This window comes from Coregonus clupeaformis, chromosome 25, assembly GCF_020615455.1.
Source record: "Coregonus clupeaformis isolate EN_2021a chromosome 25, ASM2061545v1, whole genome shotgun sequence".
NCBI lineage: Eukaryota > Metazoa > Chordata > Actinopteri > Salmoniformes > Salmonidae > Coregonus > Coregonus clupeaformis.
In genome coordinates this window covers 36,012,415-36,025,203 of record NC_059216.1, presented here as the reverse complement: position 1 = coordinate 36,025,203, position 12,789 = coordinate 36,012,415, and the positions used below count along the sequence as shown (strand labels likewise).

General features: G+C 43.3%; 1 protein-coding gene across 1 annotated transcript in view; it reads left to right on the top strand.

Annotated features, from left to right (window-relative positions):
- The window catches only part of LOC121539603 (syntaxin-11-like), a 49,716-nt gene that overhangs the window by 15,570 nt on the left and 21,357 nt on the right, over positions 1-12,789 (top strand). The window lies entirely within an intron of this gene.

Below are 12,789 nucleotides of genomic sequence, written 5' to 3'. Positions count from 1 at the left end.
CCTTGACTTTGTCCTTAGGTTCCTCATTGACGTCTTCCTTTCGTTCCTCTTTGGGTTCATCCTTGGGTTCTGTCTTGGGTTCATCCTTGCGTTCTGTCTTGGGTTCTTCCTTAGGTTCTTCCTTGATTTCCTCCTTAGGTTCCACCTTGGGTTCTTTCTTGGGTACCTGCTTGACCTGCTTGTGTATTTTTCCTGTCAGGAAAAAATGTTTGAATGGGGACATTTCGTCAACTACCGGAACCAGTGGGGCTGGTGCCTCTGCCTCTCTCTACCTTTGCCACTTCTTCAGGTGTGACTTCCTCCTTAAGTTCTATAATTTCTGTGGTATGTTCCTTGGTAGTTTCATTGAGAAAATTCCACAAATGTGAGGTCTGTCATCGTAGGGCAAGAGGTAAAATCATCAGCAGGTTCCTCTGTTGTGTCATCAACAACCTCATTCGGTGCATCGTCAATATGCGCTTCTAGTGTATAATCTACAAGCTCTTTTAGTGTATAATCAGAAGGCTCATCTGGTATATCATCAGCAGACTCTTTTTAGTATTTAGTGAACTAGTTTTTCTAGTGTATCATCTACAAGCTCTTTTAGTGTATCGCCAACAGGCTCTTTTGGTGTATCGCCAACAAGTTATTTTATTGTATCATCAGTCAGATCTGCTCTGCTCAGTATTCTCCTCAGCATTATCTAAAGTGGTCTCCTGTGTGTCCTTGATATCCTCAGGAGTTCTTGCTTCGCCCTTTTCTTTCTTAGTGCTCACTTCTTCTTGTGTTGTGTCAGTCTTTTTTTCAAACGTTCATTGACTTCATTTAATTTAACTTCTGTTTCTGTCTCATTTGTTGATGCCTCATCGTCTGCATCTGGTGATTCCTTCCCATCACGTTTTCCAGAGGAGGTACCTCTGTGAGAGTCTCTATCGTCTCCGGAATGTCCTTATTCTGAGAAATGAGAACCAAATTTGTCTCACCAACTGCAATGAAAAACAAATATGCATTACCCAAAACTGTTAAATTGCCTGATTCATACATATAACCTATAATTATAAACTACAAATAAACTCTTTACAACCCCATATATAGCTTAATTTGAAGTGTTCACCATGATCGTAACATTGTAAGAACTTGAGGAAACAACTGAACTCTTTTTCAAGAAACCAAAAGTAAATTATTTCTCATACACACACAAATGAACTCTCGTCCACACTGTGATGACTCACCCTCTGCAACGACCCTGTCTTCACACAGGCCATTGACCTCCTCAGTCTTGCCCGCTGCTTTTTCACTCAGCCCGGAGATCTGTCCATTCTTTTGGAGTAACTAAAACAGAGAAGGGAACCTTTTGAGATATACCTAATATACAGTACCAGTCAAAAGTTTGGACACACCTACTCATTCAAGGGTTTTTCTTTATTGTAGAATAATAGTGAAGACATCAAACTATGAAATAACACATTTGGAATCATGTAGTAACCAAAAAAGTGTTAAACAAATCAAAATATATTTTATATTTGAGATTCTTCAAATAGCCACCCTTTGCCTTGATGACAGCTTTGCACACTCTTGGCATTCTCTCAACCAGCTTCACCTGGAATGCTTTTCCAGTAGTCTTGAAGGAGTTCCCACATATGCTGAGCACTTGTTGGCTGCTTTTCCTTCACTCTGCCGTCCGACTCATCCCAAACCATCTCAATTGGGTTGAGGTCGGGGGATTGTGGATGCCAGGTCATCTGATGCAGCACTCCATCACTCTCCTTCTTGGTAAAATAGCCCTTACACAGCCTGGAGGTCTGTTGGGTCATTGTCCTGTTGAAAAACAAATGATAGTCCCACTAAGCCCAAACCAGATGGGATGGCGTATCGCTGCAGAATGCTGTGGTAGCCATGCTGGTTAAGTGTGCCTTGAATTATAAATAAATCACCGACAGTGTCACCCGCAAAGCACCCCCACACCATAACACCTCCTCCTCCATGCTTTACAGTGGGAACTACACATGCGGAGATCATCCGTTCATCGTTTTGAACCCAAAATCTCAAATTTGGACTCCAGACCAAAGGACACATTTCCACCGGTCTAATGTCCATTGCTCGTGTTTCTTGGCCCAAGCAGATCTCTTCTTCTTATTGGTGTCCTTTAGTAGTGGTTTCTTTGCAGCAATTCGACCATGAAGGCCTGATTCAGACAATCCCCTGAACAGTTGATGTTGAGATGTGTTACTTGAACTCTGTGAAGCATTTATTTGGGCTGCAATTTCTGAGGCTGGTAACTCTAATGAACTTATTGTCTGCACCAGAGGTAACTCAGGGTCTTCCATTCCTGTGGCGGTCCTCATGAGAGCCAGTTTCATCATAGCACTTGATTGTTTTTGCGACTGCACTTGAAGAAAACTTCAAAGGTATCTTCTGTATACCTTGTCACAACACAACTGATTGGCTCAAATGCATTAAGAAGGAAAGAAATTCCACAAATTAACTTTTAAGAAGGCACACCTGTTAATTGAAATGCATTCCAGGTGACTACCTCATGAAGCTGGTTGAGAGAATGCCAAGAGTGTGCAAAGCTGTCTTCAAGGCAAAGGGTGGCTATTTGAAGAATAGGGTACTAAGCTAGCATATGGAATATTTGTAAGATACCATGGATCATTTAGCTATTTGATTTGGATTTTTAGGACCCCTTTAGGTATCAACATTTGTTTTTAAAATAAATTAGTTGATAAAATATTGAATTTGGCCTTTACTACTACAGCCAATAGAAACACATTGAATAACACATTCGTCAATGGCAAAAAAAAAACAGTAAAACAATTTATAATAAGGAATAAGTGTTTTGAAGTGTCTGTTCTATATCTAGGAGATATTTATTTTTTATTTTTTACACATTTAACCCCTTATTTTTCTTGGCACAAAACTACCTCCATACTTCCATTTGTGTGTATGGGTTACCTTCAGACATTACACTTGTGTGGGTCGTAGAGCAAAACGGAGAACACCATCAAGTTCGTGAGAGTAATAGCGTAATAGTTTGTAGGCCAATATCGGGATGTCTCATGGTCTGACAAATACCGCTGTAGCTCGGCCACCTTCCACCGCAGATGTGGAATGCCGACATAGGCGGATGATATCTCTAATTTAAACTGACGGATTTTGATGGGTATTTTTTTATTATGTTAATTAGATGTATCATATTTTCCCTTTGGGAGAAAGGGGGGACAACTTTTAAGACTGCAATAGTAGTACTAGTGCATGAGTCATGTTATTCCGTAATGTTATTTCTTGCTTTCAACTTATCAGGAACCAGGATGTCCTCTATGAAGTTATGATAATTTTGCATCCTAGAAATCTGAGAATTTGCCTCCTTAGAAAAATAAGATTGGAAGATTTGGAGAACTTGGGTTACTAAAAGGAATCTCAGGCACAAATGATTAACAGTAGTGTTTGTGCTGTGTTGAAATGTATTACAAGGAGACACATATGATGTTCGTCATTCTATGACTACTAGACAACAATGAATATCTAAGTTGGTAATCAAATCATAAAAAAAGAGAGTAGAAGTGGTAACATTTGGTAATCATGAATAAGCCTTTAATTAACTATTTATAAACAACAACAAAAAAGTTATTTGTCAACATTTGTAAAAGCCTTTATAAGCATCTACACATGTTAAAAGCATTTATAATGGCTTAATCAGGAAAGTTATTTTAAAGTGTAACCAAAGTATTTAATGAAGAATTTGAGTCCTCAAAGACACAGCTAACAGACTTCCTGCTCACCCACAGCTGAGCTCATCATGTCTTACAGTGCATAGGTAATCAATGTAGCTTTATAAAGAATGCAGACAAGGTGACATTCCATCTCTCTCTCTAGGGTCCCACACTTAATTTAGGGCTTGATTCAATCTATATCGCCATAGTTCAGCGCTATAGCTCACTTGAAATGTAAAGGTCATTTCTGATTGAGCCGACATATGCAGAGTTTACCGTGAATGCAGTCTCCGCAAACGTGGCAACATTGTCTTTAAACTTCAATCGCACTATAGCGCTGAACTTGGGTATACGGATTGAATCGAGCCCTTAGATACATCTAAGAATGGAAGGTCATCATTCCACTAGTAACATTTTCCACTGGTATTCTATTCTATGGTCTCCAACAACTGAAACAATATGGTAAAAAGTAAAACATGGACCATGATAGTGCAAATAATGACACAGAAGATGGTATCTCTTTACGGTTAGGCCCAATGAGGATGACATATTATTCTCAGGGAAGACCTGGCTAAGAGGCAGCATAATAACAGCAACGCACAATCAAAAGCCAAACATTGACTCGCAGAGAAGTGTCAAAAAGGACAGTGACACAATGTGCAATTGAATATGAACAGTCAGGTCCCTTACAGAGCTGTAGATGTATTGCACTTTGACCATACCTATAAATTATGTAGCCTAATCTCACATGAAAAAATACTACAGTTTACTATAGAATACTACAGTACTTACTATAGAATTCTGTAGTAAACTGTAGTATACTTAAGCAATAAGGCACGAGGGGGTATGGTATATGGCCAATATACCACGGCTAAGGGCTGTTCTTATGCACGACGCAAGGCGGAGTGCCTGGATACAGCCCTTAGCCATGGTATATTGGCCATATACCACAAACCCCCAAGGTGCCTTATTACTATTATAAACTGGTTACCAACGTAACTAGAACAGTAAAAATAAATGTTTTGTCATACCCGTGGTATATGGTCTGATATACCACAGCTGTCAGCCAATCAGCATTCAGGGCTCGAACCACCCAGTTTATAATATACTACACACTGTAGTATCCCGCGATCATGTGTACTACTTACTATAGCATTTTGTAGTTTACTATAGAATACTATAGTAAATAGGCCTTTTACAGATTTATTGCAAAAAAACACTAGTAAATACTACAGTAATGTTTGCAAAAACACGACAGTGTTGTAACATTAGTAATACTACAGTATTCATACTATAGTACACTATTGTATTTTTCATGTGGGATAAAACTGAAAAATAAGCTATGAGATGTATTGTGAAAATTATATAGACTCCAAGTTATTAGAGATAGCCTACTCAGAAAGTTGAGGAATTAAGCAAGTCAATAGGAATAAACAAAAGAATAGCCTACAGTGCATTCGGAAAGTATTCAGACCCCTTCACTTTTTCAACATTTTGTTACATTACAGCCTTATTCTAAAATTGATTAAATTGTTTTTTCCCCCCTCATCAATCTACACACAATATCCCATAATGTGGTCCTCTGTAGCTCAATTGGTAGAGCATGGCGCTTGTAACGCCAGGGTAGTGGGTTTGATCCCCGGGACCACCCATACGTAAAAATGTATGCACACATGACTGTAAGTCGCTTTGGATAAAAGCGTCTGCTAAATGGCATATTATTATAATGACAAAGCAAAAACATGTCTTTAGACATTTTTGCATTTATAAAAATTTTAAACAGAAATATCACATTTACATAAGTATTCAGGCCCTTTATCCAGTACTTTGTTGAAGCACCTTTGCCAGTGATTACAGCCTCGAGTCTTCTTGGGTATGATGCTACAAGCTTGGCACACCTGTATTTGGGGAGTTTCTCCCATTCTTCTCTGCAGATCCTCTCAAGCTCTGTCAGGTTGGATGGGGAGCGTCGCTGCATAGCTATTTTCAGGTCTCTCCAGAGATGTTCGATCGGGTTCAAGTCCAGGCTCTGGCTGGGCCACTCAAGGACATCAGAGACTTGTCCCGAAGCCACTCCTGCGTTGTCTTGTCTGTGTGCTTAGGGTTGTCCTGTTGGAAGGTGAACCTTTGCCCCATTCTGAGGTCCTGAGCGCTCTGGAGCAGGTTTTCATCAAGGATCTCTCTGTACTTTGCTCCGTTCATCTTTCCCTCGATCCTGACTAGTCTCCCAGTCCCTGCCGCTGAAAAACATCCTTACAGCATGATGCTGCCACCACCATGCTTCACCGTAGGGATGGTGCTAGGTTTCCACCAGACGTGACGCTTGGCATTCAGGCCAAAGAGTTCAATCTTGGTTTCATCAGACCAGAGAATCTTGTTTCTCATGGTCTGAGAGTCCTTTAGGTGCCTTTTGGCAAACTCCAAGCGGGCTGTCATGTGCCTTTAACTGATGAGTGGCTTCCTTTGGTTTTTGCTCTGACATGCACTGCCAACTGTGGGACCTTATATAGACATGTGTGTGCCTTTCCAAATCATGTCCAATCAATTGAATTTACCACAGGTGGACCCCAATCAAGTTGTATATCATCTCAAGGATTATCAATGGAAACAGGATGCACCTGAGCTTAATTTGGTCGGAATACTTATGTAAATAAGGAAATTCTGTTTTTTTTTTTTTATACATTTGCACACAAAAAACTAACTGTTTTAGCTTTGTCAATTTGGGGTATTGTGTGTAGATTGATGAGGATTTTATTTATTTAATCAATTTTAGAATAAGGATGTAAGATAGCAGAATGTGGAAAAACGGATGGAGTCTGAATACTTTCCGAATGCACTGTATATGTATCTAGCCATAGCTATGACTAAAAAGAGAACAAGTTTTACAATCTGAGATATTGTATCATTTCTAAAACGTCTTCTCTTTTTAGTCATAGATATGGCTAATATATATCCTGGAAAGATAATAGTTGGGACAATTTCCAATAGTGAAAATGTAACCCTTTGCATTTTATATCTAGCCTATTTCCAGTGCCATTTAATTCATTCAAATACTTTGGAATGCATTGGAATACTTTGTGAAGCAATGAAAATAAATATTGTATCAAATGCATTGTTGTTAAATGGGGCCGGTATTTTGGCACTGGTGCTCACTTCAATCAACTGAATGACCAACCTTATCTCTGCAGCCCGACAAAAACAACACTTCACAGACAGTTGAGAAGCATCGTCTCTTATTGTTGTGGCTTTAATTAGCCATAGAAGCCTTTCACTTGAATGTCAGGAGACGTAAATACATGATCGTATTAACGTAAGCTAATAAAAGCCTACCATTTGATAAGAATAAATAATAAGATAAATGTATCATTACTGTAACAGTGTGGTGATTGTTGATGCACTCCTCTGTCTATATTTAAAACATTCCCTAAATTCCACTTCAGCTATTTAGGGATATAAAGGCAACAAAATCGAAATATGTTTCCTGATGGGTTAGTTATCAATACATCAATCTGCTATAATTTAGCTTTACCTTGGCATCAGGAGTCTCGCCATCCTGTACATTGTTCGCACTCTCCTCATCTGCCACTGCGTCCTCGTCCTCGTCCTCGCACTTGCTGCTATCCTCCCGCTGCTGCGCAGATTCAGGCGCCCCGTGAACAAAACTGTAGTGGCTCCCGGGCCTGTCCGGTACCGTGTGAGCACATACCAAGTATGGTCCTCCTGCAAACTCTTTTAGAAATAATGCCTCCCCATTACAGTATTGCCTACCGCACACCTTGCTTTGCTGCATCAAGACTTCTGAGTGCAGGGAGACTGAGAACTTGTCCTGGGATGACTATTGCAACAAGCATCTCACTATCTCAGGCACATATGGCAGAGAGGGCCAGTCGCAAGAAGTCTATCTTCCAAAAATAAATAAAATCAAAAGCTCTTAAGGTGAATGTTCCCAGGTGAATGTTCCCAGCTCGAATCACGAAATTTCCTCAAAAATCTTAAATCACTGTCATCAAGATTATGATGATGCTGCAGATTAAGTCAGTAGTGATGTGATGTTGGGATAGCCTTCTGAATGTCTCAGAAGTAAGTTTTGAGGACACCCAGACATTTAAATGCCACAGAGGCCTTTTTGTAAATGGCATAATAATGACCATCATAGTCATGTAGATATTATTTAAATCACTTTATTCATTTACTGTTTGGAATGTGAGCGATGTGATCTTAAAACGTCCAAATCTCTATGAAGTTTATTATGTCCAAAATTATTAGAAGAAGCAGTTGACCTTTTTCCCTGTGGAGCTGGACCTGATGGTGATTTGTGATAGCATCTTTTTGCATTCCAGAACTGTTTGAGGAATATGTCTATTTGATTATTATTTTCTATATTTAATAACTTTAATACACAGGAATTTTACTGTCAACCTCTAACATTATACCCTGAATGAATAGAATGTATGTGTTAAAAACCATCCCAAAGATGCCAGACTGGACCGCAGACAGAGCATTTTAAAAGGAAGTTTGCAGTCTCCCTCAATTTGATCTGCCATATTTCATAAAACGTGTTGACAGAGCCATTTTTAACATACCATGAAACTAACCACCCATAAATTGTGAGGCCACACAGTATGTGCAAGGGTAGGCTATACGGTTCTTTCATTTGAATGTGTGATCCTAGAATTAACATAACCTCCCCATGACCTTTATCCAGAGGAAGCTATGAAATTTACTCCTGACCCCACACTTGATTGACCAAATCTTATTATGGTGTGGTCTTGTCTGAGTGGCTACTTCAGTGGGTTGTCCGAGTCTGTCACACCCTGGCTCTGGGACTCATTATGTTGAGCCAGGGTGTGTTCATTCTATGTTTTCTGTTTCTATGTTGGGTGTTCTAGGTTGTTTATTTCTATGTTTGACTGAGTGACTCCCAATCAGAGGCAACGAGTGTCAGCTGTGTGCTGGTTGTCTCTGATTGGGAGCCATATTTAACTGTCTGTGTTTCACTTTGTGGTTGTGGGTTTTTGTTCCGTGTTCGGTCATTGTCACTGAGGACTTCACGAGTCGTTTATTGTTTTGTTATCTCGTGTGTATGCTTTAATTAAATAAAGCAAGTATGTTACGCAACTAACGCTGCGCTTTGGTCCACTCCTTCATACGACGTTCGTGACAGAAAAACCCACCATAAAAGGACCAAGCAGCGTGTCCAGGAGCAGGCAGACTGGACATGGGAGGAAGCGCCAGGAAAGGAGATGGAGAGGCTGGCGATGGCCCAGGTGGGCAAATCGTGGTCCTGGGAGGACATGCTCAGGGGCAAGGGACCTTGGGGGTAGGATTAAGGCCCTGGCGAGAGAGGAGCAGCGGCGTCAGCAGTGCCATCGTCGGACGGACGAGAGGCACCCCCAATAATTCTTTAGGGGGGCACACGGCATGGGGCGACTGGGCAGCAGGAGGCTGCCACAGGGCGAAATGGGAGACGAGGAGAGAAGGCCACCGGGTTACGGGAGCCATTGGCGAGAGGAGGGAAGGAAGTTGTAGAGGCACGGCGAGAGGTACTGAGGTGTATTGCCAGTCCGGTCCGGCCCGTTCCTGATCCCCGTTAAGGCCAGTGGTGTGTGTTCCCAGTACGGTCCGGCCTGTTCCTGCTCCACGCACCAAGCCTACGGTGTGCGTCGCCAGCCCAGTCCGGCCTGTCCCTGCTCCACGCACCAAGCCTACGGTGTGCGTCGACAGCCCAGCCCGGCCTGTCCCTGCTCCACGCACCAAACCTACGGTGTGCGTCGCCAGCCCAGCCCGGCCTGTTCCTGCTCCACGCACCAAGCCTACGGTGTGCGTCGCCAGCCCTGCCCGGCCTGTTCCTGCTCCACGCACCAAGCCTACGGTGTGCGTCGACAGCCCAGCCCGGCCTGTCCCTGCTCCACGCACCAAACCTACGGTGTGCGTCGCCAGCCCAGCCCGGCCTGTTCCTGCTCCACGCACCAAGCCTACGGTGTGCGTCGCCAGCCCAGCCCGGCCTGTTCCTGCTCCACGCACCAAGCCTACGGTGTGCGTCGCCAGCCCTGCCCGGCCTGTTCCTGCTCCACGCACCAAACCTACGGTGTGCGTCGCCAGCCCAGCCCGGCCTGTTCCTGCTCCACGCACCAAGCCTCACGGTGTGCGTCGCCAGCCCAGCCCGGCCTGTTCTTGCTCCACGCACCAAGCCTACGGTGTGCGTCGCCAGCCCTGCCCGGCCTGTTCCTGCTCCACGCACCAAGCCTACGGTGTGCGTCGACAGCCCAGCCCGGCCTGTCCCTGCTCCACGCACCAAACCTACGGTGTGCGCCGCCAGCCCAGCCCGGCCTGTTCCTGCTCCACGCACCAAGCCTACGGTGTGCGTCGCCAGCCCTGCCCGGCCTGTCCCTGCTCCACGCACCAAGCCTACGGTGTGCGTCGCCAGCCCTGTCCGGCCTGTCCCTGCTCCACGCACCAAGCCTACGGTGTGCGTCGTCAGCCCAGCCCGGCCTGTCCCTGCTCCACGCACCAAGCCTACGGTGTGCGTCGTCAGCCCAGCCCGGCCTGTCCCTGCTCCACGCACCAAGTCTACGGTGCGCGTCGCCAGCCCGGTCCGGCCTGTTCCTGCCACTCGCACCAAGTCTACGGTGCGCGTCGCCAGCTTGGCCCGGCCCGTTCCTGCCACTTGCACCAAGCCAGGGGTGCGAGTCGTCAGTCCGGCACAACCCGTGCCTGGGTCATCGGTGCCAATTCAGGTACCGCTCTACTGCTCCACTAAGGAGCTGAAGCCTACCGCTCCTGCTACGTCCAGTCCAGCTCCAGCCAGCGGGGCCAGACCGGACCAGGGGCGCTATGGGGGGTTTGTTGGAGGGTGGTGGGCAAGCCCGGAGCCGGAGCCGCCGCCGAGGAGGAATGCCCACCCAGCCCTCCCTGTTTTGCTCGATTTGAGCGCGGTCGCAGTCCGCGCCTTTGGGTACTGTCACACCCTGGCTCTGGGACTCATTATGTTGAGCCAGGGTGTGTTCATTCTATGTTTTCTGTTTCTATGTTGGGTGTTCTAGGTTGTTTATTTCTATGTTTGACTGAGTGACTCCCAATCAGAGGCAACGAGTGTCAGCTGTGTGCTGGTTGTCTCTGATTGGGAGCCATATTTAACTGTCTGTGTTTCACTTTGTGGTTGTGGGTTTTTGTTCCGTGTTCGGTCATTGTCACTGAGGACTTCACGAGTCGTTTATTGTTTTGTTATCTCGTGTGTATGCTTTAATTAAATAAAGCAAGTATGTTCGCAACTAACGCTGCGCTTTGGTCCACTCCTTCATACGACGTTCGTGACAGAGTCCAAAAGGAACAAATCATTGCCTGCAACCATCTATTACCCATTGGGAACACCACATAATTTCAACATGGATTATTTAGTCATATTTGGTTGAGACGTTGATCAATGCGATTACCACCTATATTCACCCACTCAAAAAGACAGACAAAAGTTTGTTGAATTTCCAATGCGTTATCACTATGCTTTCAACCATCTAAAATCACAACCAAATTTCAATGGAAAAACAATGTCTGATTTATGGTTTAGTTGTCATCCAAATGTCTATCACCGCGCTTTCAACCATTTAAAAGCACAGCGAAGTTCAAATACAAGTCAGATATTTGGTTTATTTATAGAACAGAATAATTTATTATCACTGTGCTTCTTCGAAAAGCAGAACCAAATGACTTGGATTGCAGTTGAGATTACATTTAAAGTACATGGTGCAAAAAAAGTGATTGTTGTGTCGAGAATACTATGCTGAGATGCTGTGAGAACAAGGAAATCCGCTGACGCTGTACTTTGATCATAAAGGTTTATTCATAACAAAGGGTTACAGCGTCGATTTACAGATACCTGCAGCTATCTGGAGAATAATCGCCCCATCTCAAATATGATTATTCTGTCTTCCTTTGTCTTAACTGTGGTATTTATATCCTATGCCCTATGTAATATAATATGGGTGGTTCTTCCTACCAACCAATCCCAGGAGGACACCTAACAGACTTCCTCTGCTTTAGGGTGCCCCCATAAAACTGCTCCCCAGATGCTCCCTCTAAGCTGAATAAACCTCCTCTCAGGTTCCATTTGAAAATGTTAGCAAAGTCATAATTCCTCAGATACTACATGATCAATGCCGTTCGAGATTCTGCGTAGATGATTACAGCAATTGGGAAGATCTCCACAGATCTGCAACGACTATCTTGAACATGCACGCTTTGTATGATTACATAAGAAGACATTTATAGTTACAGTAACCTCAAAATGTGACCATGTCACACATTTTAATGTTGAATGCTACATTAGTTTGTAAGATAGCTTTAACTTTAGGCTATTTAATGCATTACAAAAGTATTATTGAATTGTGTTTGGTTTACAACGCAACCAAAATCAACATTTAAAAAGGAAATGTATCTACCGCTTGGATAGTTCCATCTGAGCAACTGGCTTAATCCCATTAATTCTTTAACTTTTATTTTTGGTTGAGTTGGAGACGTGAATCCAACATATAATTTGATAACTTGTCGACAAGTTAAAACCCCTATAGTCGATGTCCGCGCCCCCGCATAAATCTAATTAGCATAATAAAAAAATCCCCATACCAATCTGTCAGTTTAAACTAGTGATATCTGGGTTTTTTGCATTGGATGCATCTCAATCCACCTCATCCCCCAATGTCGCGCTTCCGCATATGCAGTGTAAGGTGACAGAGCTAGAGTAGTGTTTGTCAGACCATGAGATCACGAAAATCGGTCTTCTCACAAAATTGTCTGTTGCGTCCTAACGGTTTGGCCTACAAACTATTATGATCCATATGGAAAGATGAGACTCTCACGAACACATACACAGGCCTCACAATACTCGTCTGAAGGTCCCACGGTACCAGTTGAAAAAATGAATGGAAGTATATATGGAGACTGTTCAGTGCCAAAATTAAGGGGTTAAATACATGTACATTTTTTAAATACATTTTTTTGTGGGTAAAAAAGATTCTCTGTTGTTCCAATCTGTTTTTCAAAACGTTTGTATTGGCAAATAGCAGTAAGGCCAAATACAAATATTTTTGGGATACTGCAAGGG